The following is an 18,329-nucleotide window of genomic DNA, read 5'->3' as shown; positions in this document are numbered from 1 at the left end:
GTTTAGACAAGGCATGCTTGTGACATTGTTGTCTTGGTCTTATTAAAAAGAAACACATCTCCCCAATCCAAAAGGATGGAGTGTTGGAATCATTTGAGTTAAGACCAGATGATGAATGTGAATCTTCTTCTTTGGGAAAAATAAAAAAATCACCTTTCACTGGATCTTGTGAAAGAGGTGAAGGTTTGTTGGATCTCACACACATAGATGTGTGTGGTCCCTTCAGATCAACCACAAGGGATGCTAATCGATTTTATGTAACATTTACAAATGATTATAGTAGATGTCACTATATATATATATATATATATATATATATATATATATATATATATATGGTTTTCATATAACTACAGATGGTGACACGTTTGTCAGTGATCATACACTAGTAAATTTTGGTTAGCTAGCTAACTACAAGGAAGCAATGACAGGCCTTGAGGCTACCAAGTAGAAAGAGGCAATGGACAGCGAGATCAAGTCCATGTATGACAACGAGGTTTGGAATTTGGTTGATAATATACCAGGTCGAAAGACAGTTGGTTGTAAATGGATCTTCAAGAAGAATACCGACATGGATGGAAAGGTACACACCTTCAAGGCACGACTGGTTGCGAACGGATTTAATCAACCCTCAGGGATTGACTATTATGAGACCTTCTTACCAGTGGCCAAGTTAAAGTCTTTTAAGATAATGCTTGCCATAGCTGCCTTTCATGATTGTCAAAACCTCTTTCCTTAATGAGAAGTTCGTTGAAGATGTTTACATGAGTCATCTAGAGGGTTTGGTAGATACAAAGTATCGTAATAGAGTGTGTAATCTTGAGAAACCCATTTATGGATTGAAAGAAGCATCATACAATTGGAATCTTTGCTTCCATTAGAAAGTTAAAGAATTTGGTTTCTCTAGTAGTGAGGATGATTCATGTGTGTATCTCAAGGCTAGTGGGAGTATAGTAACCTTTCTAGTATTGTATGTTGATGACATACTCCTTATGGGAAATGACATTCCGACCTTGCAAGAAGTGAAATCTTTGCTCGGGAATAGTTTCACCATGAAGGATCTAGGGGAAAGTGCTTATATTCTTGGGATATGAATTTTAAGGGATGGAAAGAAAGGAATAATTGGTCTTAGCCAAAGTACATACTTAGAGAAGGTACTAAAACGCGTTAGTATGGAAAATCCCAAGAAATGAGAGCTACCTATTCAAACCAACGCCAAATTGAGTAAGACTCAAAGCCCTAGTACAGATGAAGAAATAGCAAAAATAAGTCGAGTCCCATATGCTTTGGTTTTAGGATCAATCATGTAGGTTATGACGTGTTCTCCCCCTGGTGTGTCTTTTGCTCTAAGCATGGTTAGTCGATTTTAGGAAATCCCGGAAGAGATCAGTTAGCAACAATGAAAAACATTCTCAAGTATCTGCGAAGGACAAAGGACTTGGTTCTAGTCCTTGGTGGAAGTGATACGTTGAGAGTGAGTGAGTATACAAATGCCAACTTTCAAACAGATAGAGACAACCTCCTTTCTCAATTTGGTTGGGTATTTTTATTAAATGGAGGAGTAGTTATTTGGAAAAGTTCCAAGCAAGACACGGTGGATGATTCTACTTTTGAATCGGAGTAAATAGCATTGAGTGAAGCATCAAAGGAAGCTGCTTGGCAGAAGAACTTCATCGACGATCTTGGAGATGTTCTGGCATTCAGGAGCTGCTGGAACTTCTCTGCGATAACGATGGCACAACTGCTTTAACCAAAGAACCAAGAGATCATGGTAAATCCAGCCATATCGACAGAAAGTACCATTATATTAGACACAATGTCGAAGAAGGTCATCTCATAGTAAAGAGAGTGTCGTCAGAAGACAATCCTGTAGATCCTTTCAAGAAGGCTTTGAGTAGGGTAAAGCATAGTCTACATGCTAGGAGCATTGGTTTGAGAGATGATATTAGATTTAGTTGTTAGATGACTAGTTTGAAACTTGTAACTAAATAAATGTAATAGATTTTTGTGATTGAATAATAGTGATTATTTGTGAATTTGTTTACCTCCTTTGTCAATTATTTATTCTTTTGTTTCGATTTGCATGTTTTACTTCCTGAATAATTTTTTATTATCCAAAAATCCAAAGTCTCTCATACTTTAGGAAGTAAGTATTTAATGAAGACTATTGTAACACCTATAAAAATCATAAGAAATTTAAACTTTTAAAATCAACCCAATTTCATAAATCGTTTACAAATCGTAGTTTTTAAAATATTTTCCAAACATCAGAGTCTCCCAAAATCATAAGTCATAATAAGAGGATGTGTATGGTCACGCCTTTGCATTTCCGCGGTCATCCGAAGTACCTGAAACATAACCCGAAGCTATAAGCCAAAGCTTAGTGAGTTCCCCCAAAGTACCAACACATAAATAGATAATATATACAATAACAACATGTACTAGCCCACAACTAAAAGACTGGATTACCCATGACCCCACAACATAAGTATAGCTTGCCCTCGAGGCCTACAACTTATGGCTAGCTTGCTCCCTGACCAAATCAGTCATCAGAATAAAATACCATCAAGCCCTCAATATGAGTATGGCATACCACTCGGTCCCTAGCTCGTATCAAGAATGCTCCTGAGCCCTTAGTATGAGTCTAGCATTCGCTACCTGACCCTTAGCTCATATCTGGAATGCTCTAGAGCTTGTTGGCTACCGCACAAAGCAGTACACCCTCACCCACCACAATATGTCAACATATAACAGATAACAAGCATATATAGATAATCATGTAGAAAAAATAACAGGTAGTCCTACAGATCTACAAGACTAACATATTGGCAACTAGTGTAATCATGCATATTTATTCCATACTCAACGTATCAGTAAATAGCAGGATATCAAACCAATGGGTCGGCCTTTGTGCCTACGACCCGTAGTACAGTGAGGAAAACTCACCTTGTAAATTGGACAAAATTTTATGAGGCCTCAACTCCGATTCTTAGCTCTAAACGATACATATTCCAACCAAATGACCAATCTCAATCAAATCCCAAAATACCCATAATACTCTTAAGTCAAACTTGGTCAAAGTCAAAGTAAACCTGGTCAAATCAACAGACCCAGCCGAGTCACCTCCGGGTGAGTACATGGGACGTACTCCCTATGTACGTTAGGTGTACTCGCATGTTGACCACCATTAGTTTGGTTAACCTCATACACAGGGCGTACTCCAAGTATGCGGGGTGTACTCCTGAAAACCCAAAAAACTCAATAAGTTCTTAATGGATTAAGTATTCACGTCCATTTTTCAGATCCACGGCTAAATACCCTCAAGAGTCATAAGGTTTCCAAATTTATGATTTTGCATGTCTATTAAGTTCTTAACTTAACTTCTTAATCCATTAAGACCTTCTAAATGATGCATGGACCAAAACCAACCATTTGTAACCCCTTTTATGACCCAAGGCCCTTCCAAGGGTCTGAAAGGACAACTTAATGGGTCAAGAACATGCTATGTTCATGAGTTATCATTTTGGGATCAAAATGTGACTTTAAAAAGAAAAAAGTAGATCCACAAGATGGAGTGGTAAAGATGCAAGCTTTATACCTTCAAGATGTTTCAAACCAAAAACAAATCCCAGATCTAAAGTACTCTCAACTCCAAGATCTTCTTACCACCTTCTTCTCTCTTCAAAACCACTCCAAAACTCTCTTAAAGGATCAAACATTTCTCTCTCTTGCTCTAGGGTTGCTTGAAGGTTGAAATCACAGAAGGAGGTTGGGTAAGAGGAGGATATGAGTTCATAAGGTTGCTTAAATATGAGCTAAATCCCTAAAATTAGGGTTTGCATGAAATCCATGTATGCCCTGCGTACGAAGTGTACGTCAAGCATATTGAGGCGCGCCTTAGTATGCTTAGCGTACACAAATGTACGCATGACATACTCATCAATTCCCAACTTTTACCAAATTGCCATTATGGACCCTTTGCACTCGTTCTTAACTTATGGGCCAAAAGTGCAATATAATAAAACTATAGAGTCCAAAATGAGAAGTACCTTAACATCAGATGTTACAATTCTCCCCTACTTGAACTAGAGTTCGTCCTAGAAGTCGGTGAACTAGAATTTGTCCTTGAAGTCGGTTGTGGCAAATAATTCAAGATAATGCTCTCTTATCTCAGCCTCCAGCTCCTAGGTTCAATCAAAGCCTCTCTGATGCTACCACTGTACCTTTACTAAAGGTATCTCTTTGTTGCGCATGAACTTGATCTTTGTTGCGCAGGAACTTGATCTTCCATTCCAAAAAAGTTAATGGCCTGTCGAAATAGTTCAGGTGCTCATCGACCTGAATATCATCCAATGGAACCACTACCTCACTGTCCAACACACAATTCTGCAACTGAGATATATGGAGAGTGTTATGGATCTAACTGAGCTTGCTCGAAAAATCGAACCATTAAGATACCTTGCCAACCCTGATAATCACCCAAAAAGGTCCAATAAACTGGGACCCAATTTACGCCTCTTCCTAAAGTGTATCACACCCTTCCAGGGTGAGACATTTAGGAACACCGTCTCATCTACCTGAAAATCCAACTCCGACCGATGCTAATCGGCATAGGACTTCTACCGACTTTGAGTGTTCTGCAGTCTCTGCTTGTTATGTTGAATAAGCTCCATGATCTGAAGGACTACTTAGGTCCTTTCCATAACCCTGTGACCAACCTCTCCCCAACAAACCAGGGTACGACATCTCCGACCATACAAGAGCTCAAATGGCGGGGCACCAATGTTGGAGTGATAATTGTTGTTGTGAGAGAACTATGCAAGAGGTAGGTATGAATCCCAACTCCCACCAAAATCAATAACGCAGGCCTGAAACATATCCACAAGGGTCTGTATAGTTCGCTCACTCTGGCCATCAGTTTGTGGATCATATGCAATGCTGAAATTTAACCGTGTCCAGTTCCTCATGGAACGTCTGCTAGTAACGCGAAGTGAACCAATCATCTCGGTCGGAAACAATAGAAACTAAAACCCCATGACGAGCAACAATCTCAAAGAAATACACATCGACTAACTTTTTGGCTAAAGAGCTCTCCTGGATGGCCAAAAAGTGGGCACTCTTGGTCAATCGATCCTTGATGACTTCAACAACTTGGTGATAAAATGCGTGGTGATCTGTTCCCATTTCCACATGGGAACCTCCAGAGGTTGCAGCTTGCCATGCGATCTCTGATGCTCGGCCTTGACCATCCTATAATTCAAGCACCTCTCGACATACCAGGCTATCTCCCTCTTCATATACGGCCACCAGTAGCTCAATATCAAATCCCGATACATCTTGATGGCTCCTGGGTGTATAGAAAAAGCGAGACTTATGACTCTCCTCCAACACTGACGGTCTGATCCTGCCTGAAACTGGAACCCAAACCCGACCACACTAGGTCAATAACCCTTGACTATCCATGTTTACAGTTCTCTTTTCGAACTCCCTCTCCCTAGGCCTCTCTGATCAACCCCAAAAGCAGAGAATCAGCGAATATCCTCATATAAATCTTCCCAACCGAACACCTGGCCGACTTGCAGCTTGTTGGGTCAAACCTCAAGAACGATTTGATGATGATATTGTAGAATATAAGAACGAACACAATAATGAATATGTGATTGATGAACAAAGTATTTTATTCAAGAACAAAAGGAAATTACACTATAAAAAAAGATTAAAGTAAATCTATTTTACCTAAAAAACCTCATAATGATTGGCGGCTACATCTTGCCTCACTCTTAACTCTATTAATGAATATTACACGACTATATATATGGAATAAAACAAGTCTTGGGCCAAATCTGTGGAATACTTTGAACCCTACATTCTCCCCCTCAAAGTATGGAATGGATGATAATGCTTCAACTTCCAAAACCAACATCTAGAAAATAAGAAAGGATCTCGTGACGAGGAATATCAAAGCGATCCATGAATCTTGATTCTTCAGTAGTCTTCAAACCATGTTCTAGGATATATAAATATGAAACCCAACACTAAAGTAATGTTTTTAAACTTCATATTCTAATGTAATCCCAAAGATCTTTAAGAAATCCAAACCCACCATTAAAACTCATTTCGGAATTAAGAAACAAAATCACTTCTTGTCTTTCAAGAACTCCCCCTCCAAGTCACAATGATCTTCTAATATGCTAATGATATAAGCCACCAAAAAATATAATGTAACAAACTAAATTTAAGATTTGTAACATCACTTGATTGAGAAATTACTAAAAGTCAGATATATTGAAAAGCTTTAGAATACTCCGATATAAACTTCTCTGTAAAAGCTACTTCACTGTAAAAACTTTAGAAGAGTTCAATCGAGAACTTCTCTGTAAAAACTACCTTCATATTGCTACCAGAAGCTTCATGAAAATTCTTTAAATTTGAAAAGTCACAATCCAATTTCGAATGAGCATATCAAATTATCCCCCTTTTTATAATCAAAAACATGATTAAAATTCCTTCAAATGGTCATGAAAATGATCTTGAATTGGATAAACGATTATTGTGCTCTCTCATGACAAAATGGAATAAACAATGAAGTTTAAAATCTGAAATAGTCGAAAAAATTGACATTTTTGCAATATATGACCTTCCGAACCGCCAAGACTTGTTGGAATCCATAATTTACAGTTGACGAAAAAATATGTTCATGAAAAATCCAAATTTATTCATCAACCCTTGAATTTGTAAACAATTCGGAATATTGGGCTGAAACTCTCACTTTGATGAAACTCAGGGGACTTAAATGGTAATACTGCATCATCATCCCAAAATTTGTAATGATTATGGAAATTGGACTAAAACTGCCATGTTGCTATAGTTATAGGGACCAAATGTGTAAATTAAAGTTGTCTTCCCCAATTTAAGAACATCAACAACAACAATGACTCTGATTATGAAAGCTTCACAGTGAGTAATATTTATTCCAATCACTTGTGTCCCGATCGCCTTTGTAATTCCGAGAAAGCCTCTCGTTCCGAGCAACATGTTCAATTTTGATTCTGAGCCCAGTATTTTAATTGTGATTTGTGATTTGAGTTTCGATTCTGAACACATGATTGGCTTCATCACTACACGAGATTCTTTTTGATCGTTGATGCGAGTTACAATTCAGAGACCTTCTTAATTTTCTGTCTGATTCCCTTCGCAATCTTGACTATCATTTTTATTTTGAAAGACGCTTCATGCCGAACGAGTTCCAAACAAGCCATCACAATCACGATCAACAATGTTTTGATTGGCTTAACAATTCTGATTACGAGAGCAAGGAAATCAATTTTAAATGCAAAATCAAGATCAGATGCGAGAATGTGGTCATACATAAAACAAATTTCGAGATCAAAATCAGTCAACAAAACACTAATTCCGATTACGAAATTATTGTCGCACGTCATTCCTTCGTTTCAATACCAGGCTCTTTTCAATTCCGAGATTTTAATTTCACCATTGTTCCTGAAACTAACATTCACTCGCAGTAATAATCCTTGACCACGTCCATCCACCTACTCTGTCTCATGTTCAGGTTCGACTGATCCATTATATATCTCAAACTCTTGTGATCCATATAGACCATACAACGAGCCCCATAAAGATAATGTCTCCAAATCTAGAGGGAAAACAGTTAGATTAGGTGTCTGAGCCCTTAACTATAGTTTCTATAAACATAAATTGATGGTAGCACAACTTTTTTGGGTTACCCTCAAACCTAGCAATTGAATAGGATAACTATTAGAGAGAGTGAGAGAGATTGATTTATTAATTTATTATATGGTTAATAAATTAATTAGAAACCAAAAAATTGCTTGTTAACATATTATGAGAATAATATATTAACTAGAAACAGTATTGTTTAACTAATAATTAATTAGAAATTAAATGGAACTAATTTTGGGATTAATTGGATTAATTAAAAGTTCAGGGGTTAAAGTGTAATTTTTCAATAATTGAAAAAGAGGCATTCTGGATCATTCGTAGGACCATGGATGGTATTGAAGAGGTCTAGAAGATCTAGAACTATCCTTGGAGGATAATTAAGAAGCTAGATAATTACATAAAATAAGATAATATTATTTTATGTGTTTGGGCTTATCTTTGTTACACTATATAAGGACCCTTAGCCTTAAAATTTTGGCCATGACATTATTTAGAAGGTTAGGCCAAAATTTCTACTCTTCTCCTTTCTCTCTCTTTAAGCTCCATGGTTTCTAGGCTTTAGGTGTGAAGCATTAGAGGCACGACACTTGTGGTGTTTGCTTCCAAGAGTTTTTCAAGAAGGAATTCAAGATAGTTTGCAATAACAATCTTCAAGGTAAGTTTCTTGTTCTTATGAATTAGTTTTTGATAGGAAATTTTTGTAGGATGATGATTCATAGTATGTTGCCTATATGTGAAAGACATAGATCCCTATTTGGTTGCATGTGCCCTAATCATTTAAATTATTTAAATGTTTTTCTGCTTAGAGCATTGTAGTTGTAACCCTAATAACCCATTAGTGGTATCAGAACCTAGGGTTTTCTTTCGAGTATTTTCACATTGGTGAATCGATTAAAAGAAACCTATTTTTTTGTTTGTCGCTGCTCATGACGTTAGCAATGAGGCACACAACGTGAGCTCGGTTAGATCCGAGTTTTTGTGTTAAACTGCCTAATCAGCTTTTATGTTATAATTACTTGCTGTATTTATCCTCCAAATCCGATTTTGGTGTATCTATGATGATAAAATATGAGTCTACATGTTAGGAGATAAGTATTTGACTTGATTAATTGTTTTGTTGATTAATATGATTGATCTTGTAAGTGTATAAATAATAAATCTAGATATTAATTAAACTTATCAATTAATGTCAAATATTATTTGGTTTATTTTATAAATTATTATAAACCTAATATTTTGAAAAGTTTAAAATACATCCTTATGGATCTTACTGTTAATTTAATTAAATAATTAATTAAAATATGATTCATAAATCCATAAATTGGTTTAAATTTAATTAAATTCAAAGTATAATTTATTAAAAGATTAAACCCTTGGAAATTTAAAATGTTTTAAAATACAACTTATACTATTTATATAATTAAAAGTTTAATTTATATATTATATGTATAATAAAAGTCAATCAAATCGCTAGTACGCCTCATTCACGAAACAATGCTATAAAGAGGGTCTAAGGAAGCCGGCTATAAAAAGGTCGTTAAATGGGTGTCCACTCTCACCCACCGCTTACCTGTGTGGTGGAGGGTCGGTAGCCGAATGAATTTGATAGGACATAATCTCATTAATAAGTATAATAACCTAAAGCAACTAAACTATTTTCTAAAATCCAACTTTTAGTTACTTTAAGAAAATGTGAATTTGTATGCTAATAAATGAAATTGCACATTACACTTTATAAATCGTTAGTGGAGCGTGTGTGGTTAACCGACACACAAATGAGGGACTAATAAAGAGTGGTAGTGGGAGTCTCAAAACTTATCTTTGATTAATGGAGCGCGTGTTGCTAACCGATATATTAAAACAAGATGATAAATGACATCGAGAGTGCCAAGCTAATTTACATGGTTATTAACATCTCGTTTCTGATCCTCGGCATCACAATCACAAAAGTGAGAGCATAAACTGAGATTAAACATGTCATTGATTAGATTCAATGTATCTCAAATGATCTAGGAGTTTCATAAGATTGAAATTGGTAAAAGATTTACCTACCTAAAATAGATTCGAATTTGATTAATAATCCCTCTTCACAGTTCAAATCGAAAATATAGATCCTAGCCTTAATTTAAATTTATGGGTTAATAATTAGGGATTAAAAACAACTAACTTGAATTCTCTTTTTTCCTATTATATTTGTCAAGTCAAGACAAAAATGGTCCTCCATGTTCTTTGGGAACTGCTTTTCCTCTTCCTCCAGAAGATGATCTTCCATTTTTATATCAAGGTGAAAATGTTTTCTCTTCTTCGGGAAATGGTGGAACTGGATTTCATGCTCTTCCTCCTCCTCCTCCAGTAACTCTCCCCACGTCACGTTATCCAAAAGTTGAAAGATTCTAAACTACTCAAGCCCTATTAACATGCAGACATCAAGATGGAAAATCTACATGTGCGCATGTTCTGGAAATGACATCACACATTAACAAATTGGATAGATCGGGTGTCGTTTTCCCAAGGGAGTAGGCTATTGATTTGGTTCTACATTCACTTCCTAAGTCATATGAACAGTTTATTGAGAACTTTTATATGAGCGGCCTCGACGTGACCCTAATTGATCTGACACATATGTTGATTGTTGTTGAAGCAGAAATGCTTAAGAGCACAAGTGAAGCAAAAGTGTTTGAAGGATCTAACCCAAATTTTTCATGGACATTGACGACGGTAATAATGGTGGTCCAGAAAATATTTCTCTTCCTAATGGAAAGGGATCGGCCAAGATGAAACTGTTTGATCGTATGGTAAAGAGAGAGGCTAGTTTTGATATGATCAGAATTTGGAGCTACTACTTGGGAGTTTGGATAATTTAATAGATTTCTTAGGAAATGTCTAGAAACATAGTTTTCATTTTTATGCATTGTAAGGAAAAGTTCAAAAAAATTTCGTTTATTATCAATAAAAGTGATTTTTTTGGTTTAACTAGTTGGCTTACATTATGAAAGTGTTGGTTACATTTCTATTATTAGCAAAGTTAATTGGGATTTGATTCTTATTATATCACTTATGGTAATATCATAATTAACTAAGTGATAAAGAATTCTCATCACCCAAGTTGAAATTGAATAGAAACTTGGAGTAGTGCAATTGTATCATATTTTATGATCACAATTGATCGTCGAAGAACATCTTAGTGAAATTGTATGACTAAGAAAAGAAATCGTATATTTTTGAAATGGTTCAATCAAGAGATGAGTCATACTTCGTTTCCACTCAAGTAGTAGATCCATGCTCTAGTTTTTACAAATCGTATCATGAAGCTTATTTCAAACTAAGTAGGTTTATAACACCTCATGAAATGTGGAGTAATAATGTTTTCTTACTCTAGCACATTTGGAATTGGAGCTGGTGATGTTTTGATTAAAACAAAGGAGGAATTATGACCAATTCCATGAAGTGTTCTTTTCGGGAATCCACACTAACTTTTGAATATTTGTTTTAGCTCGTCAAGGAATGTTCCTTAAGAGGAAAACTTATATGTCAAGAAGTCAGTGGGAGTCTTATTGATCTTGATAGTTTCGGGAGTCAATCGAGAATAAACCTTTTAGTTATCACTAGCACACGGCTTGAGGTTGATAACCTGTCACGTTAAGTTAACATATTCTTGTTTCTCTGGACCTTGCAATTAAGTTGGCAAGGCTTATGAATTCTATGGTTTTCATTTTACTATAAAAAGCAAAGCACATTAGTCAATGAAAGTACTTTGATCAATATGGGTGAACTGCTAACAAGACGAAAGCACTGGTAGGCTCTTGTGCTACCAGAGGGAAAGAAATTAAAAAGCAAAGTTCAGTCCATGAAAGGAAATCTAAATTTGAATTTGGTTTTTTCATAAAACTTATCATATGATTGTAGGTTGAAAATGGTATATTCACATGGATGGGAACGTATACACCAATCTAGGTGGCAAAAGGTTTCGCTCTAATTTATGAGAATAATTATGAGGAAACGTCGTTGCTAGTAGATTTTAAAGATCTGAAAGATCAACATGGTTAGTAGTTGTGTTATTTGCATTCTCAAATTCGTAATATGATTACGACACCTTGTTTCATATTTTGAATTGTGGAGAATGGCATGGTTTTGTTTGAACTTTCAATAAGCTTTGAAAGGGTTTTAACACTTACATATGTTATCCAATGAAGGTGTAAAATCTTAAGAAGTCTAGTCAATGACTTATTGAAGCATCACGTGTCAGAAAATCTACACTTCAGTAAGAAAATTAAGACCATTGATTTGTAGAAGTCCAGTTGATTTCTGGGTACATGTCAAAGCTAGTGGGAGCATAATTGTTATGCTAGTGAGAACATAATTATGATTCTAGTATTTCATTTTGACAATACTGTTTTTAAGGAACAAAATTTTCAATTTGCAAATTGCAAAAATTTGGAATTGTTTCGTTGTATTAAGACTTAAGGGTGAGGGAACTCATACTTTGTTTCAAATCTATATGTTTAGATTGAAGGGTTTAATAGAAGTTAGTCTTGGACATAATGAATATCATGGTGAAATGATTCAACACAGGAAATTTGTTATATGGAAATATCATAACAAGAGACAAAACATATATCAGGTCCTTATGTAAGACATAATGAATCAAGTCCCATATGCTTTGAATATAGGATCGATTACATATGCTATAATATTCACTTGTTCTGATTTTTCCAAATGCCTTGGGCATTGAAAAAGGAAAAAGGGACTAGAACTTTGTATGTCTAATGTTATTAAACAACTGTCAAGAACATTCAAAGGTTATACCCAAAGATTGCTTGCTTATAGACACTTGGAAGAATTGTATTGTTTGGAAGGACCATAGTGACATGTTTTAGATTGGAATGATTCCTGATCAAAATTGATGGTCATATAAGAATATGAAAATGTTTCCATAATGGGAATTAATTATTAAAATCTACATGTGAGTTAGAAAGGTGTTCGAGGAGTGTACCTTGAATTTGAGACATCATTAATATTGAATTGTTTTTAGTAACAAAGTTCCAATGGAACATTCTGTAATATCGTTGGTTAAGTCTCTATGATTTTGAAGCCTTGACATCATACGAGGACAATGCATGTAAGGATGGAATTCTAACACATTTAAATAGTGACAAGAATTTGAAATTGTGAAATCAACATCATTGGAATTGTATTCAGTCAATCTGTTCACAAAGGAAGGACCATAATGTAACGCCCGATTTTCTAGGCTAAGCATTTGTATAATGGTGTAATAGTTAGGTTCAACAATTATAACCTACTTTGAAGTAATAAAGAGGAATTATTTGAATATTAAGTGAATTATGTGATTTAATGTGCATTATACTTATATATAAGATATAATAAGATAAGAATAAAAATAAGTGTCAAAAGTAAAATAATAGATATACCTAATATCTATGAAGAAGGTTCTAGTGGTAGTGACAAGGATTCCAGTGATATAAATAACGCCAAAATTCGATTTATAACAAAGAAGTTATGACTTGTCGAAGTTTCTTGACAAAACCGACACGACACCAGGAATCATAAAAAGCGAGTTTACGATAAAATACTTTTTAGCCTTAGTGATATAAAATAAAGTTTTCGAGTAAATCCCCACCTACGTGTGGATATAACGAACATCAAAAATGGAGTTTGTATGCAAAAGTTATGATCTTCTGAAGATGTAGTAGTCTAAGAGGATGACACGTGGCAGAAACCCTAATCAGCCATGCTCCACGACGTGGACATAAGATTCACGATGTTAATGTGATCTAGGATACTTCTCAAGGATATAATGCAAATGGAAAGTCTATGGGAGTGATGTGTTAATATTCCACGATATGGACATAAAGGTCACGACGTGAAGTCAGTATTTTTACACCTTCCGAAGGTAGGACCCAAATGGCAAGTCTATGAGGTAATACAACTATGTTTGACGACGAGCAATTATAAAGCCACGATGTGGACATGTTTTTGGTAGCCTATAAATAGCAAATTCGACCCTTGATCTCCTTACACAAAATTCTTACCTTTCTCTCTCTGTCTCTCTCTCTCTCTCTCTCTCTCTCTCTCTCTCATTTGCTGAATGCATTCCGCGTCCCGAGCCCGACGATCACGAACCACTGACTGTTTGTAGTTAGATTCTATTAACTCACACTACTAAGATGAGGGCATAGTTACTTTCAACCTATAAATAGATATGAAGTATTTTATATAAATTACATGCCATGTGTGCATATTATATGTTTACTTGATATCCATGTTGGATGAACGCTTTATACATGTTTTAAAGGATTTAAATTGTATATGTATTTTATATCTACAAATATGTTGGGGTAAAACATGGGTAGATGAAATAATTGGTGTGTGATGAAATAAAATGATGAGAGGCCTCGATTTTTGACGAAGATCTAGTCATCTAGCGGAGTATAGATGACAACCACCGACTATTCTAGACAATCTAGTGGAACGTTAGTAGGCTCGCAACCTGTATGTGTTTGTGGACGATGTGTTCACCAGTGTACTCCATCCCCCTCATGGTTGCCTTACGGACATATATGTATAAGGAACCCCCTTAGCAGTAGTGTCCGCCCCGATGAACATCCTTAGGATAGGTTCGCCTTACTTTAGATGCTCTAGGGACAGAAAGTGAGGATAATGGGAACAGGTAATTGGGCTGTTTGATTTGATGAAATTAATAAACTTAATTATTTTAGGTTGAAAACCCTATGTGCTCACCAGGCTCCCCAGCCTGACCCACTAAGTTTTCTCATATACAGGTAGTGGCAAGAGAGCACATGAGTGATGATTTGATGAGAGATCAATGGATTATAGGCCACTAGTATAAGAAGATATTATCTGGATTATGTTGTTTATGTTTATGCTTTTGATCTGTATTAACAATGATATCCCGAGATTTTTAATATAATACAATTCTTAAGAAATACTTTGATAAATTCTTTATCATATTTTTGAAAACAAATTCCGCAATATGTTTCTTTAAAAATATACTGTGATTTTGAAATAAAGAATAAACAAATTGGTTTTTTCTAGCCGTGAAATTTAGGAATGTCACAATTGGTAACAGAGCGTTAGTTTAAGCGAACTAGGAGTTTTTAGGATTTCTAGACTTAAACTTAGAATGTTAAGCGATGATTGTACGATGAGTGTCTACTAAAATTTAGACACGAGCACTAGTTTATTTTAGGAAAGATACTAAACTGTTATTATGTGCTAAATGATTTATGTTATAGCCTTGATAACATGTGGTTGCGAGGGCAAGCTATAAACCACATATGCAGTACGTCATTTCAGAGGTGGCGCAGTTTGTTTGTGGAACACTCTCGGGAAGACCATAAGCCCCAATGAGCCACTACAACTGACTTGGGCAGAGTTCTTGGTATACTTTAAGCGAAAGCTCTGCTCGGCCCAAAACCTGTTAGAGCTAGAGAGCCAATTTCTAACGTTAAAGAAGGGCAACATGTCCAATGATGAATACACCAATACCTTCATAGAAAAATGGAATTTTCTTTGCGCATCATCAGAGACGAGCTGAGAAAAATTGACAAATACGTAAAGGGACTTCCATGGGAGTACGTTGTGCCAGTGCGCCAGGCACCTACTCTTGAGGTAGCTATATGGGCTGCCAAGTCTGTTGAGGAGATGATTATGGGAAGATCCATCAGCAAGGTTGAAGTTGGTGAAAAAAGGAAGTTTGATGGATCTTCAAGGTCCAACAAGAAGAGCAAATTCTCAAAAGTTTGGAGGAGGAGGAGGTGAAGCGAAGTGGTGCGAGAAGTCCAAGAAGAAGCACTTTGGCAAATTTGATGGAGAAGTCACTTGTTTTATGTGTGGAAAGGCTGGGCACTATGCCAACGAGTGCATATTCAAAAAGAAGGTTTGTTATGAGTGCAATGAAAAAAGGAATATTTCGAGGGACTGTCCGAAGGAGAAGGAGGCGACAAGGCCTAATGTTCCACCAAGGCCAAAGGCGAGAGCATTCCAAATGACACTGGAAGCCGCAAAGGATGCAACGGATGTCGCTTCAGGTACCTTTGTTGTAAATGGATTGTCTGCCAATATATTGTTTGATTCATGAGGAAACTACTCCTTTGTATTGCACAAATTTGGTAGAAAACTAGACTTGCATGTAGATAAAGTTCATAATGCTCTAGTTGTAGAAATTGCTAGTGGCAAATTCATACCTGTTAGTAATTACCTTAAAAACATCATCATTGAATTGAACAAGAATAAATTCCATGAGGAGTTATTGCCCATTGAGTTGAATGGTTTTGATATTATGCTGGGAGTGGATTGGCTTAGTACGAACGGTGCTGAGATACTATGTAGAAGAAGATGAGGAGAGTAAACCCACCTGGAATAGAGTCATTTATGGTGTACATGGACAAACGCAGAGTAACTTCTGAATCATTTCCCTGATGAGAGACATAAAATGTTTGTCCAAAGGATGTCCATCATACTTAGCATTTGTAATCGGTACAAAGAAGGAGAAGAAGGAGATACAATGAATACCAGTGGTGTGTGACTATCTAGAAGTCTTTTCCGAAGATCTTCCTGGATTACCCCCTGGTAGACAAGTGGAGTTTCGAATAGACTTGTTGCCAGGATCGACACCAATAGCAAAAACACCATACTGATTAGCACCGATGGAGATAAAAGAGCTTATGATGAAACTTCAGGAGTTGTTGGACAACAGTTTCATTAGACCTAGTTCATCACCCTAGAGAGCTCCAGTGTTATTCATGAAAAAGAAGTATGGAAGCATGAGGATGTGCATAGACTACAGAGAGCTGAACAAGGAAACAGTAAAGAACAAGTACCCATTGCTAACGATTAACGCCCTGTTTGATCAGCAGCAAGGTTCGAACTATTTCTCAAAGATAGATCTTAGGACGGGATATCATCAGCTGAAGGTAAGAGAGCAAGATATTGTGAAAACCGCATTCATAACGATATATGAACACTATGAGTTCTTGGTTATGTTGTTTGGACTAACCAATGCTCCATAAACATTCATGGATTTGATGAATAGGGTTTGTAAACCATTCCTCAATAAATCTATGATAGTGTTCATAGATGACATTTTGATTTACTCAAAGAGCCAGCGGGAGCATGACAATCACCTGCGAGAAGTGTTAGAAGTTTTGAAGAATAAGAAGTTGTATGCAATTTTCTCCAAATTTGATTTTTAGATTCGAGAAGTCCAATTCTTGGGTCATGTGGTTAACCAAAAACGAATAATGGTTGACCCAGCAAAGATTGAAGTTGTGATGAAGTGGGAACGAGCAAAAAGTCCCACGGAGATTCGAAGCTTTCTCGGATTTTCTGGATATTACCGAAGGTTTATCCAAGGCTTTTCATCGATATCTACTCCATTGACAGCTTTGACCCATAAAGGGGCTACATATACATGGAATCAGAAACACGATGAAGCATTCGAGAAGCTAAAGAAGAAGTTGTATGAAGCACCAATTCTTTCTTTACCTGATAAGGTTGAAGACTTCACAGTCTATAGCAATGCATATGGAGTCGGGTTAGGGATACATATGGAGTCGGTTTATGTTGTGTTCTGACCCAAAGAGATAAGGTGATAACATATGCTTCAAGACAATTGAAGGAGCACGAGAATAACTACCCCACTCTTGATCTGGAGTTGGTAGCGGTAGTATCCGCATTAAAGATATGGAGGCATTATCTTTACAGCACGAAGTGCAAACTTTTCACTGATCATAAAAGTCTTTAGTATCTCTTTAATCAGAAGGAATTGAATTTGAGACAACGACGCTGGCTAGTGTTACTCAAAGATTTTGAGTGTGAGATACTTTACCACCATGGTAAAGCGAATGTTCTATTTGACGCTCTAAGTCCGATAAGTAAAGCTTGAAAGAAAAAGGACAAGAGCGTTAAGAATAGAAGTTTTTTCAACGATTGTGGAAAGCATCAAGAAATCTTAGGAAGAAGATTTGGAGAAAAATGACCAAAAGGAAGAACTTTTAGGCAAAACGTTGGTACTCGGTACAAATAGTGAAGGATTGAATGTATTCCAAGATAGAATTTGGGTACCAAAGATTGGAGGAATAAGGGATCTTCTGATGGAAGAAGCTCACTCTACTCGATTCATCCCAGTAGCACTAAAATGTATAGGGATCTGAAACCTTACTACTAGTAGCCGACGATGAAGCTCGATGTTACAAAGTATGTGGCCAATTGTCTAAAATGTGCGAGAGTTAAAGCACACCATCAAAAAACCATATGGGAGTTTAGAACCTTTACATATACCCATGGTTAAATGGGAAGACATCACCATGGATTTTTTGACTAAACTGCCAATGACGAAGAACGGTCATGACATGATTTGGGTAGTTGTAGATCGTTTGACAAAGAGTGCACACTTCATAGTGTCACACCCCCAAACCTGAACGGCGGAAACGTTCGGGGGCGGATGACTTCATGTGGTAACGTAACAAATGAATACATAGTAAAGAAAGCAATACAACCATCATATATATAATTGAAAGTTTACATTTGTCAAAAGTTACATGTTCAAAACTCAATTACAATATGATGTCAAAATACGAGATTAAACT

Source organism: Lactuca sativa, chromosome 8 (assembly GCF_002870075.4).
Source record: "Lactuca sativa cultivar Salinas chromosome 8, Lsat_Salinas_v11, whole genome shotgun sequence".
In the NCBI taxonomy this organism is placed as follows: domain Eukaryota; kingdom Viridiplantae; phylum Streptophyta; class Magnoliopsida; order Asterales; family Asteraceae; genus Lactuca; species Lactuca sativa.
This window is presented reverse-complemented; position numbering follows the sequence as displayed.